The sequence below is a fragment of the Octodon degus genome, unplaced genomic scaffold (genome assembly GCF_000260255.1).
Source record: "Octodon degus isolate 3935 unplaced genomic scaffold, OctDeg1.0 scaffold00006, whole genome shotgun sequence".
Lineage (NCBI taxonomy): Eukaryota > Metazoa > Chordata > Mammalia > Rodentia > Octodontidae > Octodon > Octodon degus.
Genome location: NW_004524582.1, coordinates 8,012,241 through 8,029,073, shown reverse-complemented (window position 1 = coordinate 8,029,073; position 16,833 = coordinate 8,012,241). Strand labels below are relative to the sequence as shown.

The 16,833-nt window shown below is 36.0% G+C and overlaps 2 pseudogenes; one reads left to right on the top strand and one right to left on the bottom strand.

The window, feature by feature from the left end:
* Window positions 1-3,232: 3,232 nt before the first annotated feature.
* On the bottom strand, window positions 3,233-4,197 carry LOC101583567 (annotated as a pseudogene).
* Window positions 4,198-7,196: 2,999 nt separating this feature from the next.
* LOC101583175 overlaps window positions 7,197-16,833 on the top strand; it is a 46,755-nt pseudogene continuing 37,118 nt past the window's right edge.

The following is a 16,833-nucleotide window of genomic DNA, read 5'->3' as shown; positions in this document are numbered from 1 at the left end:
TAAGTGCTATCCAGAAGGGACCACAGGATAAGCTGCTCACATTATAATTATTTATGTCCTCATTGACAGTTTTGATGTTCTTTCTGTTTTGACAGAACTGTAGGTGGATTTAAAATTTACATACCTTATTAGTTGGCTTTCTCTTTGCTGAGATACAATAACTAAACCCCACAACTTTATTTTTTTTTTTATTTTTTGTGAAACCAGGGATTGAACTCAGGCCCTTGCACTTGCCAGGGAGCGCTTATTCCACTGAGCCATCTCCCCGGCCCCCCTCCCACAACTATAAAGAGGAAATTTTAATTTAGCTCATGCTTTTAGGGGATTTAGTACATAATGAAAAGTCACCAAGACAGAAATATCACCAATGCAGAAAGGGAGAAAGGATGTAGTGAATGTAAACTGTTTATTTAAGATAAAATAAAGACAGAAGTAAGACCATAATTCAACATAAACTTTCACAATTACCCACTGTAATACCAGAGGTGGAATAATCCTTTTCCAAGTCTCAACAGTTCCAGAAATTTTCAAAGGTCAAAGGTGAAGACTCTTTTGAGATTCAAGGCAAACTATTATCTATAAATCTATAAAGCTACATTTTACAATCTCGATCTATAATAAACATAGGGTAAACATGTTCATTAATTGAGCCAGAACAGCACTGAATCCTGTTGGTTCTGTAGCTCTCAGTCTGAAAACCAGGGTGGTAAGATGTGTTTCCACAAGGCTTGAAGTCTCCAGCACTATGGCTTTGCTGGGTGCATCCTACAAAGCCTATCTCTAGACTAGTTCCACGCACAGACTGCAGGTTTGCATGATAGAGAACACATTCCATGTTCCTGGCATCTTCAACATCTTGAGGTCTCTACTGAGACTTTGGTTTGATTCCCATGGGATCATGCATTGTCTTCTCAAGAGATCTTTGACTAACCTGCAGAGCCTTCTTCTGAAATACTGGAAGAAGCCTCCACAACCCTACAACGCTTGTATTCTGCATGTTAGCAAAATAAAACAGCAATCACATAGAAAATACCAAGATGAGTTGTCAGTTTGAAGAATAGCCATGTCACTCTGGAACACAGATGTGGTGGCCTCTGAACATTTGGATGACTGATCATGGAGAAGTGAATGCTGGGGAATGAGTTCCCTCTGAACCCAACAGGAGTTCCAGGCACTCTTATCTTAAATGAAAGGTTTATACTTTTGTGTCCTTGTACATATAGTGGGTGAAATCTCAAAATATCTTTCTTCTTGGCCATGTAGAAACTATCTTTTTTTGTATTTTGTGCAGGGTCTCGCTTAGCAGCTGGGACTCATTGTGATCTTCCTGTTTTTGGCCTGCCCAGCACTGGGATTACAAGCTTGTGCCATCATGCCAGGTATTGGTCACTGGCTCAGTGTGCCTGGGGGCGGGGCTGGCACAGCACCTGGAGCTCATTGTTTTAACAACAATGATTTCTTCAATTTCAACCTCTTTATACCCCAAATTAATACATAATTCTTCCAGAAAAAAATTTAAAATTTTCACACTTTTCTGCAGTATCTTTCACCACCAATTCCCACTATCTAGCAAAAAGCACTTACCAGTCCTCATACTACATACATTCTGAAAGTTGGTACATCTTGAAATTTCTTCCAACCAGACTAAATATTCTACCACTCTTGAAATTATTCCTTGAAAAGTCTCAAAACCTCACAAAATGGATATAAATTTTCTTCTAGTAACACACAGCACTGTAGACCAACTGCTAATGGAGACCTTGTTGTAAGTTGAAACAACCTAAGCCTAACCTTTACTGTCTAAATTCTCATCAGCACACTGATCTTTGAGCACTAATCAGTACTACCAAGCAATCATTTTAAAAATGTTACAGTTTGTCTTCCTTCCACAAGCCTCATGCAGTCATTGGGGCAGGCTTCTAAAGTTTGTAATTAATTCATGATCCAACACGTGGATTATGAGTGTGAGTGCTACACTCACCTTGGGGCAGATAGCCTCATTACAATATAAGGCAGGGAGAGAGGCTTGCTAGCTCCCCCTGCCATTGGCCCTCCCTTTGCTCTTTGTTATTTTACTTGGCCAGGAATGACTGTTCCCTGCCATCTGCCTCAGAGTCAGCAGTGTATGGACTGAACCCTCCACTAACTTTGAGCTCAATCAACCTTTTCTTCCTGAACTTTGGGTGTTGGGTATTTTGTCCCATCAAGGAGAGAAAATAACTGAGCCATAAAGCATGCTGTGCTTTCTCTAAACTGCTTTTCTTAACCTTTTCAAACTCTTTTCATAAACCATTTCCAAAGACTATAAATCCTCTTGTCAGACACATTCCTAGCAACGCTCCCATTTGCATGGTAGCACTTTTCTGTATTGCTGAGCTCTCCAATCATTGAGACCCAATACCTGACATCCACAATTTAAAGGGAGAAAATTTCAATTTAGCTTGTGATTTTGGAAGATTTAGTCCCTGTTTGGTAGGCTCTAAAATGGAAACATTATGTGCATGATGCAGCAGAGCTGCTTAGATCATGAAGGATATTAGTCATCGTTTGTTACTAACTCCACAAGCTAGAACTTGGTTTTTAAGTTATATCTATCATGACTTGTTAAACCTTTCTGCCAAAATAATTTATATTATCCTTTATACTTTTCAAATATATTGTTACTCCTGAAAGCAGTTAAAGATGGCTGCCTATGTACCACCATGTATTTCAAATCTCCAGTAATAATTCTTCCATCAAGGGATTTCCTGATTGCTTTATATAAATTTATGTTTTCATATTCTTCAATGTTTGCATGAAATCCAGTACCTAGTGCCACTGTAACAATTATCATATGCATAATAATAGCTTTTACCATAATTTAGTACTACATCATTTTATAGTTCTACAAACTGGTATATTAGAAACAACAAAGTAAATTACATTAGAAATGAATGATAAAGTTATGGCTGAATTGAGTCGCATGTTGATACAAATAAAAACAAAATTAGTACTCTTTTTGAGAACAAATTAGTAATCTCTACTTGTTTAAAATCTTGTATAAGGTAAATCAAAGGATAACATACAAAAAAAATCTAAGGGAGAATATTTATCTACTCTATCTACAAACATGTAAAGAAACCAAAGCCATTGTATAAGTCATTTTAGCAAACATACAAAAATAGATTGATTTATTTGACATAAAAGCTATTCATTTCCAATGTCAGCTTCTCATGCTTAGCCAGCTTAAAAATCACATTTCTCTGAGATTATATATGGCCTTATTAAAATGCAGGTGTAAAACTGCTTCACAATGGTCAATCAATGTGTTGAGCATTTCCCCTGCATTCACATCCTATGCTCCAACTGTGGAATCCGACCATCCAGTTACTATGGCCCTCTCATCATACTAGAGACACCGGATGGAATCTCTGTGGCCCAAGAGAATTTACCTGTATTTCAATGTGCTTTTATCCCAGATCTTGATTGTGTTGTCTCGAAGGCCTCTTACTATTTTCTGGTCATCATACTATAAGCAGTAAACTCCTTTGTTTGTTTCGCTTCTGCAGTGGATTCTCTGTAAACTACGTCTTCTACATCTCCAATTAGATTCTATGGTCTCAATGTCTTGTATAATTTTAGGATAGAGTGCTCTATAAAAAGAGTTGGGAGGAGCACCTCCAACGGGAGTTTTGTTTTTTAATAAACACTGTCCCCATCCTCTTCATTCTGCCAGGCCTCTCCACAGAGAACCTGTTCTGACCATTCTCTCAATGAGCTTTTTCCATAACATGCCAGCAGAAGTCACCAGGTACTGCTCTTTGCACACAAGTTCAGCAGCACAATCCCCAAGCTGGAAGAGTATTTATGAAATCCTGCTGCTGCATAGGTTTCAGATAGAACTTTATGTACCCATGTTGGTAATGACACATTTGGGATATAAATTGTTCCACAAATTCCACTTGATCAGACTCTGATCACTACTCAAAATAATTGACACAGAGTTCTTTTACCTTCTCATAGTTTGCTGAAAGTTTTCACTGTTTGGACACAATCACGCTGGAAGTTCCGTATCAAGCATTGTTTTGGCAATTTTCAGTCTTCATAGCAGTACAGGCTAGACATACTGTCTTGGTTTAAACAGAGTCTGACCCAGCAGTTGTATATCATGAACTTGAGCACCTTGTCCTGCAACACCTCCCTGGTGAGGTCCATCATCATGCGGGCCACCGGGGTCACTCTCCGCCTTGGCAGCTGCAACCCAATGCCCGCCTCCTCACCTCCCCCATCATAATGTTTTGTTTAGACAGAAATTTCTATAAATATTTGATCAGCATGAGGTGATCATAAATTGGTGAATGTTTAAATCAAATACTTATTACTATGAAATATATTGCCCTTAACACACGACTGGCTTCAAACACACAAAATACAACATTCTTGGGTACATATTTTTCGGTATAATAAATGCTTTTATATTTATCCACTGTACATTTTTACCCATTCCTAGTAATTAACATTCTACAACCTGAAACACTTTACAAAGCAGCAGAGCTGACATCTATCGTGCATACATCTTTATATGCTCAGAAATATGTGACAAAAGCTAAGAGTGCAATATTTATTTAGTGCACCTTAAAGCAAAGAATATCCACACCTTCCCTCAAGAGTTATAATAAAAATGATCAGAAAACTAGCCAGTGAACAAGTCTGAGCATGGTGGAGCATGACTTTAATCCTAGCTCAGGGGAGGCTGAAAGCAGGAGGATCGCTACAAGTCCAAGCTGCATAAGGAGACCCCATACCAAATACATAAATGAAAAAAAAAGTGTCAAAAAGAATACAACATAGTGTAAGACAATTAAAAGCAATGACTATATTCATTTTATATTTTGTTTTTCAGTACTCTTTTCTTTATAACTCTCTAGCTTTCTTATTGTTTGCTTTTATTCAGTCCTCTAAAATTGTTCATCTATATGTATAATCTAGGTTTATGACCATTGACATTTTTTACTCTAATTATCTGTTGAGTGTCAAGTACTGTTTCATGATATTGTCTAAAGCTGGCTTGTTTGGAAAGGTAGGGAGCGACCTTATTCAGTTACATGACACTTCGGGTTTGATGCTTTCATATTTGGAAAATGTGGCACGGTCAAGATTGTTAGTTAAAAGTTGACATATTTTTAGTGAAATAAAATTAAGATACAGTCCATCTGTTTCTAAATTGGAGTGGCTTGGCCAAGAGGCATCCCAGAGCAGAGACGGTTCATGGGAGGAAGAAGGTAGCAAAGTAGGCAAGAGATGACATAGCCTTTTCTATGCCTCATATCTTTCCGGAGTACTTAGGATGGTAGCACCCATACCCATAGCCCCAGTGCTCCTGACTAGTGTCCCTAGCACTGCGCCATGAATCAATCTTGGCATCACACACTCTAGCTCCAGCCACCTCTGTAAAAGCCCCATCTCTGACCTCTGGAGGCTTTGAGGAGACATCTAGATACAAGCCATCATGGTCATTTTTCTTTCTCTTTAGTTATTTTATTTAGACTACTTCTGGACACAGGCATCAGAAGCTGCTTCTAAGTCCACCTTGAATGCAATAAAATCTTTATTATCTAAAACAAATAAAAAATCAAATTTTAGTCAATAAACACACCTCATATATATATATTTCCTAGCTAAATAATTTTGTTTTTTTTTCTCTGTAAGAATTTCCCACATCATGTTTGTTAAATGTCATACAATATTTTTCTAGGATTAGTTAAGTTACGCTCATGTTCAAATCCATCAAAGTAAAGTTCTGTAAATTGAGCTGGCTTGGTAACCAGGAAATGGAAATTAGATTGTACCAAGTAATAACGCTTTTAATATAAGCTCATTTATACTATGTGGCTGGATAACATGGAGCAATCTAAGAGACAGCCTTCCCTTAAATATGAATCTGGAGGCTGGGGAAATGGCTCAGTAGAATAAGTGCTTCCCTGGCAAGTGCAAAGGCCCGAGTTCAATCCCTGCTCCTGAAAAAAAAAATATGAATCTGGGTTAAATTCTATATATTTAAATTCTATTGGATGTAAGGCATATCTTTATCTATGGTTGTATTTGATTTCCTACTTAGGATCATTAATTAACATCCAGACAAGATGCGTATTGTTCAGGCTGTTACAGCCATAGACATGGCTAGAATATTTATTTAGGGAAAGCAGAGGAAAAATGTAACAATACAAAATTGGAAACATAATGATGACTAGACATCATAATCTGTGGGGATGGAATAAAATTACACTACTGGCTGTACTGATTTATTCACTTCTGAATTCAATATAGTACTTTTGTTCGGGTTTCCTGGAACTTCTGAAAGGATTAAGATCACAACACATTCTCAATGGCTCTTCTTAGTTGAGACATTTACTGGAATAATTATATATATTTTTTACTGTTCTGCTTATTGTTTGATGAGGTCACTTTCTGTTCATGTTTCAAGGTCTGGAGATGTTTTAGGAGTTAAAAGATCAGCCAGTAACTGTGAGGCTTGGACTCTCCTTAGCTATAGAATTCATAGGAAAACTCCAGAAGTTGCTGTTCTATTTAAATTGCAGAGGCATTTATAGTTATAATGCTTAGTGTATTACAAAAAATTTTGAAATTCTCTTTTTAGAACTAAATATTTTTAATATTGCTATTCTTTCTTACTTTGCTTTCTAAAAACTTAACTCCATCTTACATTATACTTGAACAAATTTAACATAAGTGCTAATGATTCAGTGTTTATCCTAAATAATGATATTTGTCAGCCACGAAAGTTTCTTCTATGATTGTGGAAGATCTATATGGACCAGGCTTATCCTAGAGTACTGCATCAACCTTCCTTAACTCTCTCCTCTTAGGACTTTCCACTGAATCTTTACTTTTTACTCAGAGATAACACATGATGTTCAGTACACTACAGCATACACAGGTCTGTAGCTCATCAGCGTAGAAACAGGACTGATGACATTTCTTTTCCATACAATCTTTTCTGTTTTCTCCAGAAATGAAGGAGACAGTGTTGAAGTACAATGATTGGATAGCCTGATTCTAAAAGTACCTCCTGAACTCTTCTTTTCTGAATTCTGGGTTGTTAGACTCTCCCTCTGTAGTTAGATTCTATCTTCTTTTCATCTCCAATGACGATGTGGTGAAAACTAGTGCCCAAGTTTATTTGAGGAAAGTGACAAATGGGGAAGAAACTGGCTGTGCAGAGTGAACTTGGGCTGAGTGAACAAGGAGAAAGATCATCCTGGAGAAACCAGGGTGGGCTAGTGAGTAGTAAAGCAGGACACAAAGGTTTTTCTGGTGCTTGTATGCTTTGTGTTATTCAAATCTTAATGAAAGTCAAGAGAACTTTTACATGAGGGTCCTGAGAGTCAGTCCTGGGTATCTAGGCTTAAGGTTTATGTCATATCTAGGCCACCTGTGATGGTTTGTTTCTAGTTGCTCCCTAAAAACCTCACATAAGTCGTCAGGTTTGAGAAGCAGCTCAAGGCTCCAGGCTTGAGGGAGGGATCCAGAGAGTCTCAAGCAACTAAATTGGCAAGGTGAGCTTCCCCAGGGCTGTGGCCTCTCTTGCAGGTGTGGAGCAGTTCTTCTTAGCAGCCCACAGTGCCCATCCTCTCCTTTAGACCCTGTAGCATGGGGTGTTGGTGTCTGCTATTGAGGCTTCCTTGGGCAGAGAGGAGATGTTTGAGGAAGATGGAGGCACTGACCCTTCTATCTCCTGAGCAAATGAGGTTCCAAGATCTTGCTATGGAATTCAGGTTGCTTTAAACTATGAAACCTTGAGCAGCTGTGAGCTAAGTAAACCCCTCCTCCCTTCATTTTGAGCATTGGGTATTTGTCCCAGAAACAAGAGGAATAACTAAGATACCATCCTGTTGAATACTGCTCAAATTATTGTGAGCAGTCCACATGCAGTGTTTTCGGAGTTACTCTTTGCATGTGCTCTGGCATCTTGTAATTAACAGGTCATATCTACTTCCTCACCTGGTTTTCTCATGCCATTTGAGCCCTTAATAAATTCACTTCAATCACTCCTTCAGTAAAATCAGTAAGACATAATAAATACTTGAAATTCACAGTTAAAATTCATGTAATGAACTCTATGTGTAGCAAAGATCCAGTTTAAGTCTACACTAAATGTTTCACTATAAATGCATTTCTCTTAAATACAAAATTAATATTAATAAATGTTAGGCAGGGAAGGGAAAGAAAAATATCTAGATGCCAAACAAACAGGAAACTTAGAAGAAAAAAAAAGCTTATGCCAAAGCTGATTTGAAAAGTCTTGAAAACTATCTAATTATTATAGTGAAAACTCCCTTTGTTAGCCTATGGACTGCTCATTGGCGAGGACCTCGACATTGTAGACTGGCAGCATTCATCAGCTCTGGTTCTGCCACTGCATTTTCCTGGATGAATAGCTTGACTGTATTTCAAAAGGTTCCTTGTGGTCTAGAAAATACAAGTTGAGAAGAATTGACCTACCTCTCCCTTCCTTGAGTTGTACAACCTCTTCTAATTTCTCTGTTATGTCACCTTTCCTACTGAGTGGATGGAGAAAACCATGGAGAGAAGAAAGTCATATACTGACGACCAAATCTCTTTGACCTCAGTCTCTGCACACATGAAGCAGACTATTTCATTCAACTGAATAGAGGTGAAGAAACTTAATTAAGTGATAAATGATTTACTTTTTATAGATAAATAGTAAATATGAATGTAACTGGTGTTATTGCATAGCCCAGAATAATTAATATAGAAATCAGTATTCACTCTCCTGTAATGAGCAATTATAAAATTGTTATAAGATTTTCAAAAGTGTTTCCATGTCATGCATTGATTGAAATATATAAAATGCTTAGCAAGATCGTGATTTCAATAACTTAGTAGACAAAAATTCTATTATTACAGTAATGCTCGGTGAAGAGATCTGATAAAATACAGATAAAATTGAACAAGTTTTTAACAAAAAGAAACCAACTCTGGTAAGAACTGACAGTTTGAGAATAGAGATTTAGAAGGATAAGAGTCAAGAAATTTAAAACTATGCAGAAGTGAAAAGCCAAATATTCTGTACTCCTAACTACAGCACAAAAGATTTTCTGTGCAACTATATTGTTTTATGTGATTTCAAAGTTCAAACGATTTGTATGAAAGTGGCAGATATGACAACCAAGAGACACTATAAAATAGCTTTGAAAATTCTTCCCTGAAAATAAGTTCAGGGGAAATTACTGGTCTTTGGAACAGAATGAAAGCAAAACATATCATGAATATGGAGTTATTTCCAAGAAAAAGACATTAACTAACTAAAAAAGTTGTGTTGCTATGAAAACCTGGCAATGAGGTACACTCTGTAGTCACTACTTCAACTGTGGTTTCACAAATAATGGACAAGATCCAGCCACAAAAGATCAGCAATGTACAACATATACACATCAAGGTTTCACTAAATTTCCCCTATTTATAGGTCAGGTAATGTTGTCCCAATAGAATTATAACACCTGTATAAGTAAGTGATTTTGCTTGATCTTTAAAAATGTGATTTTGATGTATATTATTTCCATTTTTCAACATTATATAATGGCAAAGGAAAATTTACATGGGTAGATCATTAATATTTTATTTTGACACAAAAGTAAATAAATAAACAAAAGGGTGGGGAGATAGCTCATTGGAATAAGTATATGCCTGGCAAGTGCGAGGTCCTGAGTTCGATCTCTGGTATTGCAAAAAAAAAAAAAAAAAAAACCTGGATGTGACGGCACATGCTTGCAGTTCTAGCACTGGGGAGGCCGAGACAGGAGGAGCTGGCCACACACACAAATAAATAAATAAAAAAAAAAAAAAAAAAAAAAAAAAAAAAAAAATCTTTTGAAAGTCAGCTTGTAAAAATACACATCTAATTAACCTGCAAAGAGCCAGAAACTTCAAAGTTAGGGTATAAATGTACAAATCAGACACAACAAGGCAAGGGAATAGAACATATTTTGTTAGTGAATGGGATATAAAACACAAAAGGACAATTGACAAACTAGTTTGGACTGTGCCAAACTATTAACTTTATTAAAATGTAACTTCTTCTTGTGTTTCACATATAGTTGCATGTTACAGCTTCATCTTTACTTACAGGGAACTAAACTTCACATAGTTCAATATATGTCAGTCAGCTTTTATTATGTAACAAAACATCCCTGGCAAAGAAAAATATTTGAAATCTTAGTAGAAGTTCTGTTGAATTTCAGCGCAAGTCACATAAAGACAAAAATGGAAAGAATTTTTGCACATGTTTTCATTTACCAGCATAACTGAACACAACTGATGTGTACCATATTGTAGGCATGTTTAATAGAAGATATTTTTTAAAATAATAGGCATGTGTAATAAAAATAAATGAGACTTCTTTTTATCATCATTTTCTACTCAAATCTGGCCACACATTCTTTGTCACTCTCAGAATAAGAAACTCTTAGGTATTTGTTTCCTGGGGAGACCAAATGCAGTTGAAGTGGTCTTCTAGGACTAAATTTTAAGTCTTGATGTTGTAGGAAGCTGAATTAGATTGAAACATTATGGATGTCAGATAGTGGGAGACCCTCAAAGGACTCAGTATAGAAGACAAGATACCTTACCACTGTGGGAAAGACAGGCACCTCTTCCATGGATCAAACCTCAAGACAAAAGATTAAACAAAAGCAGCCGCATTTCTCCCTAGCCATGGGCATCAGTCATGTGCTCATTTTTTGTTTTGATGCAATAGTGAGTTACTATGCAAAGAATGAGTTTCACCTGAACTTTTGGAAAGGACATGTGGAGAGAAAGGAATTCATGAGCAGTCCTCAACTGTCCAGAAGTCCCATCTGAGTTCTCTGTCACATGCACACAACCATTGTAAATTATTGGCCATCTCTGAACTCATCAAACTCTTCAGTAAGAAAGGTGAGTGAAATTTCAGTTGAGACTAAGTGGAGGTGTTCATGTGAATGATAGTGTATGTGATTAACAGAACTTCCCAGGCATATCTAGCAATGATTGATAAAGACTGAGTTTGCTTTTTGTTTGACTGCTAACTAACAGGATAGTATTTTACATAGCAATTGGCAGTTGCAAAGGCAATGACAGTCCTTGATAAAAAACTGTTTAGAATAGAGCTCCTGTTTACTTGTAGCCAAGAATGAGCTACTTGTAAAATATTAACCCTAACTTAAGACATGCAAAACTGCAAAATTTCAACTGAATAATCAGAAAAAATAAGAATTTACTCCTCTTGAGCTATTTCACATGAAGTACTATTTTATTTTTCTAATAACCATTCTACTTTAAATAATATAATTTTCTCTTATCAGCAACTTGTGAGATCCGGATCCCTATTCAGCCTTCATCAATCCCATTCCAATGGGCAATTTATAATCTGATTTAAGACCTCTCAAAATTCTCTTATACTCTAAAAATAGACAGTACGAGGGTTTGAGAATCTGATAAGATGTTGAAATTATTAAATCTTATCTGTGAGCAAGTTCGCACAATCAGGAGTATTAAGAAACTGCTCTGGAAAGTGATTGAAATACTTACTTCTATGACAGCAGAATGGCTCAAAGGAAAATATATTTTGATTTGAAACAGAAGGAGAGAAAACAATGTACAGAGTTAAAGCTAAATAAAAATTCCAGACACTGATTTCTGTGATTATGCATCAATTTGAGAGATTAAGACACACTTCCACAAGACCAATAAACTGCACATGATTGTGAATGTTTCCAAATACAAACTAAGAAATAGTTAAATCTTGGATTAGTTCATTCATGAAATAGCTAACATATTGTTTGGAATATAACAGAAAAAATAAAAAGCCCATGAGAGTTGGAATATGAAATTAATTCCAAAGCATATTGTTGTCTTTGGATAAAAGCACTCTTTTACAATAAATTGCCAAGTGAATGAAATGGTAGGAAAAAAAGCTAAAGGTCAATCTACAAGTGGGCAATTAAAGTAAACTCTCAGTGCTGTGAAAAGAACCAATCAGGAAGTAGACAAAACCATGCTCCCGAATTAATTGCTGTCTAATCCCCAGTGTGTTATGCCCACAAGTGCTGGGGAGATATGTGTACCTCCCCTGCTTAGTGCTAAAAGTAGACATGATCTAGAGCAAGTGAGGACAAACTGATTCCTCTGCAAATAAAAGAAGCACAAATGATTAAGGGAATTCTTTCTCAATTTATATTTTTATTGCTATATATTTATAGTACATCATGATTACATTTCTTATGAGGAGTTAGTAATGTGGGTAATACACATTAGTTCTTTAATAATCATCTCCTCTCACTCAGAAAATTTTAGAGAATAAGAAAGAGTAAAAAACCGCATTTGTAATGACACATACTTTCACTGAATAATACGTTATAATGCATATAGTTATCTTCAAATTGTCTATTCAGATTATCAGATATAGTCATACAAAATTAGCCAAAAAACTAAAAACAGGAGAGAAAAACAATTTGAGCATTAAGTATTCCTTTCAGCAGACCAGCCAAAATCTACACAATTGTCCACGCTATCCTGTGTGCCTTCATGTATGTGTGTGTGTGTGTGTGTGTGTGTGTGTGTGTGTGTATTTCTTTCCTCTCTTTTCTTTCTTTCCTCCTTTCCCTCATCCCAGTGGTTCCTTGCCTTTGTACAGTAACTTTCTGTTTTATAGTGTCTATTGCACCTTAGAGATTTTATTTTCTCTTTCAGGTTCTTACACTATGGCAAAAATATGATGTTTATACTCGTGGATCTGATTTATTTCACTTAACAGTATGGTATCTAGTTGCATCCGTTTACCGATAAAATCCTCAAGGTTATCTTTCTTTAGAGCTGAGTAAGACTCCACTGTATAACAATTGGCCACTGTACATAAAATATTTTTTATCCATTCCTCAGTTGATGGGTACTTGGATTGTTTCCAAGATTTAGCTATGACAAATAGCGTTGCTATAAAAATAGGTGAACATACATCGTTGTGGTACAATGTTTTCAGTTCTTCTGGGAAAATGTTCAGGAGCTGAATAGTTGGGTTGAATGGCATCTCCAATCCTACTTTTGTGAGGAACCTCCACATTGACTTCCACAATAGTTATAGTCATCTACACTCCCACCAACAATGGAGATGTTCTGGGGTCTCTGTGTTGGAATGAACACCCAGAAAAGGGTATGATGTTGTTTTAATTTGTGTTTCTCAAATCCCCAATGACTTTGAACATGTTTTCATTGCCTCTTTCCATCTCTTGGTCATGTTTCCACCTGCACAACTTCTATCTCTCTACTTCTTAGTATCTGTCTTTTACTTTGCTCTCTATTTATGTTTTGGATTTCTCCTGTAAGAGAAACTGTGTAGTATTTCAGTTGTGATACTGACTTAGTTCACTTAGCTTAGCTCACTGTCCTGTGGTACACTAATTTTCCCACAAAATACTCAACTTTATTTGTGACAGAGTAGTAGTCTATTATGCATAAATATGACATTTTGCCATTCATTCATTGTTGTTTTTTTCATAATTTTATTGAGAAACAAATAGCAATGAGACAGTTTCAAATCAAATTGGTAGGACAGTTTCAATAATTCACACATTGTATACATTCTTCCTAGTGGTTATTTGCTGTACAAGATGCAGACATGATATCCTATTTACAAACACTATTAGAACAAATCCCTCTATTCATTAAGAGAATGTAACTATGTATCTCTCTTAACCGCTTTGAATACACAGATACAAAATGGACATTCATCTGTATCCCCTGTTTTTGTTAAATTCCATTATTTGAATATTATAGGTGTGTAAACGCAGCAAAATATTCTAAAAGAGTCCAGTAGCCCATAATAGGATTGGGTCTTCCGCTTGACTGGCAATGTCAGAAATTGTTGACCTAAGTCCCCTATTGCTCAACATGACAGCATGGCTTTACTTCTCCATTCATGAACATACAGATCTCTTTCATAATTTAGATATGATGGTCCCCCAATTATTGTGGAGGGTACATTCCAGCCGCCCCCATGATAAGCGAGTATCAGTGAATTAGCGACGTTATGTTCATTTTATTATTTATATACATTTTAGGGCTTTCTAAACTCTTCTCATACTCTTATAAAGCTTACATTTCCCACACTTTTAAAAACACTTCCAATGTTTGTGACCATTTTCTGAATTAGTAGTAATTTGCAATTTTAACAACATAAATATACTGTACTATACAGTATATATTCATCTACTAAAGAAATACATTCTGTAAACAGTATTTTATTTCAATTTAATATTCTTTTAGTATGTTAGAATCAACATTTTAAATTTATTTGTGTATTTCAAAATATTTTTGCAAAAAATCATTAAAACCTTTCTTTAGAGCTGAGTAAGACTCCACTGTATAAAAATTGGCCACTGTGCATAAAATATTTTTGTCCATTCTTCAGTTGATGGGTACTAGGGTTGTTTCCAAGATTTAGCTATGACAAATAGTGTTGCTATAAAAATAGGTGCACATACATCATTGTGATACAATGTATGCATATAATCAATGCATATAGATATGTGTATAATACTGTACACTATCAAAAAATCCCACGATATGGCAAAAAAATCCCTGAGAAATTATTTAGATTAATATTTTTTGAAAACCTATAAAACAGTCTGTGAAAATTCAACCATGAAATAACAAGGGGCTACTTTATTCTGATTTGTGTTGATACAAACATGGACAGGCATGTATTATTGCAAAATGATGCCTTTCACTCTGGTGGAAGATATCTAGAATGGAAATATCTGGGTCCAGTAGAATTTCTTATTTCAGGTTTTTTTTTTCTTCAACAAATCTACACACTAATGTTAGAAACTGTACTAGATTATATTAACACCAAAAAAGAATAAAGGTTCATTTATTCCCACGGTCTCTCCTATATTTGTTGTAATTTTATTTCTTGATAACAACCACAGTTTTCTGGAGTGAAGTAGAATCTCTGCACTGTTTTTTTTTTTTTGTTTGTTTGTTTTGCATGTTTACAATGCTTTGCAGTACACTGTGTGCAGCACAGTGCATACATTCTCAGGTGTTTGTGCATGTGCATCACTTGCCTTGGTACCTGTTTGGTCCTCTCTCCGTGCCATCCTTCCTCTCCTTCTTCAGCACTCATTCCCCGTTCTGTTTGGTTTGCATGTCTCTAATGCACAGAAATGTTGAACAACATTTTTTCATCTTCTTCTGGTACATTTGTACTTTTTCTGAGACATGCTTATTAATATAATTATAGAAACATTAACCAGAGCAATCAGGCAAAAAGATGAAATAAAGAGAATATGTATAGGAAAGGAAAAACTCAAGTCATTATTATTTATGTATTTCATGATCCTTTTCACAGTACACTAAAAATATTTTTCCAAGAGCCTTGTAGAATTGATAGGCAACTTGGCTAGCATAAAACAACACAAAATCGACAAACAAAAATTGTGGTTTTATCACCAGTAAAAATATTACCAGAATAGAAATAAGAAAAAGCATTGCTATTCACAACAGCAATGAGAAAAATGAAGTTCTTAGGAATTAAACCAAGCAAAGAAGTAGAATATTTATACAATGAGAACTACAACACTACATTCTGAAAAAGGATTTTGAAGAGGCCAGCAGAAAATGAAAGGATATTCTCTATTCCTACTTAGGAAGAACCAATTTTTTTCCAAATAGTCAAATTTCCGAAGTTGCCATAAAGTTTCAATGTAGTCTCCATCAAAGTACAAATAGCACTCCTTATGTAACTGGAGAGAATAAAAAAATCTTAAAATTCTCATCAACTGGAAAAGAACCAGAACAGAAAAAGTGATCCTGGGAACACAGGCAATCAGAAAGCATCACAATCCCACACTCCGAGTTGTACCAGGATGATACAGTGATAAAAACAGTGTGGTAGCTGGGCGTGGTGACGCAGGCCTGTAATCCTAGCACTCAGGCTGAGGCACTGAGGCAGGGGAACTTCTGTCAGTTCAAGGCCAGCCCACACTATAATGCCAGCGTGCACTGCAAATGAGACCCTGTCTCAAGAAGATCAAAACAAACAAACAAACAAACAAAAAACTGTAATGTGAGGAAAAATGTAAAACTGACCTGGGATGAGGGAATGAGAGGATACATGTAGAAGATTAACTCCAAACCCACATGTGCTGAATTAAAATAAAAATGCATTAAATACTTCAGAGATAAAACAAAAACTTACCTAGAAGATAAGCAAAACTCATGAAGAGGTAGGTGTAAACAAGGACTTTCTGATCATAATCCCAGTTGTACAAAAAATAAATCAAGAATGAACAAACTGGATATTAAATAAAAAGTTTCTTACAAAAGATAGTACAAGCAGAGTGGGGCTGACCAGGTAGCTCAGTGGGTTAAAGCACCTGATTAGGCAGATGCAGGGGCAGAGGGTTCGATCCCCAGCATGCTGTGCTGGGCCTGCCCCCAGGATGTGCTCAGATGGAGATTGAGACTGGGTGCAGTGGCACGTGCCTGTAATCCCAGCAGTTGGGAGGCTGAAAGCAGGAGGATCATTACAAATCTGATCTGTATAGTGAGACCCTGTGGACCCTGTACTAAATACTTAAAGGAAGAAGCACAAGCAGAGTGAAGCAATAAATTACAGAATAAAGATAAATTAGAAAGAACTAATATAAACTATGTAAGGAACTCAAAATTTAGACTTCTCAGTTAAAAAATGGGCAACCGATATTAAAAGAATTTCTAATCATATAGGAAAATGTCTCTAATGTTTATAGATTATCATATATATTATATTTAGTA